Source organism: Helianthus annuus, chromosome 14, assembly GCF_002127325.2.
Source record: "Helianthus annuus cultivar XRQ/B chromosome 14, HanXRQr2.0-SUNRISE, whole genome shotgun sequence".
In the NCBI taxonomy this organism is placed as follows: Eukaryota; Viridiplantae; Streptophyta; class Magnoliopsida; order Asterales; family Asteraceae; genus Helianthus; species Helianthus annuus.
The window spans coordinates 36813343-36815005 of record NC_035446.2 but is presented as its reverse complement, the minus strand read 5'-3'; the positions used below and the strand labels follow the sequence as shown (position 1 = coordinate 36815005).

The 1663-nt window shown below is 40.8% G+C and overlaps 1 long non-coding RNA gene across 1 annotated transcript; it reads left to right on the top strand.

Moving 5' to 3' along the window:
• The first annotated feature begins 200 nt into the window (after window positions 1-200).
• LOC110905397 lies at window positions 201-1220 on the top strand. The gene is made up of 2 exons (XR_002573085.1): window positions 201-476; window positions 585-1220. It is a non-coding gene; the product is annotated as an uncharacterized LOC110905397 (long non-coding RNA).
• The last annotated feature ends 443 nt before the right edge of the window (window positions 1221-1663 follow it).

The window sequence follows — 1663 nt, the reverse complement described above, 5'->3', positions numbered from 1 at the left end:
ATTTTACATGTTTTTAAATCTAAAAAAAATTAATTAGTTTTCATTGTTACGATGGATTCGGGTTTTGAAAACGGGCTCGTAGAAGCTGGCGGGCCACTTGAAACACAATATTGGGCTTGTGGGTCTTGGGCCCAAGCCCAAGCCCGCTAGAGAAAACCTACATATAAAAGATTAGTTTAACCCTAATTCTTGTATTTGAAACCCCAGACTAAACTAAAACACACACACAACATTCAGTGCCCTCTTCTCCTTCATCTCCTCTTGTGAGAAAACCCTAACCCACCTACAAAAACTACAGCCGCACCCCCTTATAACTCCCTCTTTCTCGGCAGAAGATCGACGGCTGAAGCCGTGGTACATCGGCGACGTCAGGCGGCGGCTCCGCCACCCACGGTGGCGGCAATGGAGGAGTTTGGCGGCGGTTTAGCGGCAGAGATGGTGATTCGAGATGTCGACAGCCGGATTCGAGTGAACAAGTCCTGATAAGATCACGTTTTTTTTTGTTACTTCCACCTCCTAAGTGTAGATCCATTTAGATCTTGACCACCCGAGCCCTTTCTTATGTTTCTTTTCCTCATAAACAGCGTTTGGGGGAGTCGCTAAGGCGGTGACCGACGTGGGTGGAGATGATGGTGAGGATCGGAGGAGGATGATGATGATGCTGAAGACGGTGGTGGCGGTGCGACACCACTGCCGGCAATTTTCGACTGGTGTCGAAGGTGGAGGTGGTTATTTTTGGGTCAGCGCGGTCTCGGGTTTATTCGGTTCGGTCAAGTTCGGGTATCACGACACGGTTCAACTCGGTTTGGTTATGGTTCAAGTTTGGGTTTTGGTTCACACAGTTCCTGTATGGTTCGGGTCAGATTTACACTCCGTGTCAACTCGGTCAAACCGAGTCGACTCGGTCAAACCGGTCAATGCGGGTCAACTCAGTACGAGTTTGGGTTACCTAGGTCAAACCGAGTTAACTCGGGTCAACAATGCGGACCGGTTCAGTTTCAGTCAAATATTAGTTTATTTCGGGTCGGCTCAGTGGAGAGTTTTGGCATATTTTGATTAAATATATTGTTTGCGACATTGTTGAATTTTGATAAAATGACGACAACTTGAGTTGTCGGGGTTATTCCAAAAACAGAGGAAGCTCTGTCCGTTTTTTGTTAAAAACCCGATACACGACACGTATTTATGATCTAGAAATGACACTTATCGGATTTCGAATACTTCTTATAAAATAAATATAAATACATATTTATTTTGGCGGCGTTTACGAATTACAAACGAAGTTATCATATTCGGCGAATACTACTTACCTTTATTTTTAAACAACTAACACTCGAACCTTATTATAGTATTTCAAGACGCGCTTAAAACTCGATTATTTATACAAAATAAATACGATTATTTATATTTATTTCGAACCATCGATAATTCGAATGATTTTGGATATCTTTACAAAATGAAATATAATGGTTCATACTTATTTTAAACGTTGACGATTCCGAATACTTTAAAAAAAAGGAGTATAATAATAAATATAACGTTTATATTTGTTTCAAACAACGATTCGGAATTCTTATTTCAATTTTTTGGTATTCAAAAGAATCATATGAGATAAATACAATTATTTATATATATTTCGATCGTCTTGAGTTCGAGTATCCTT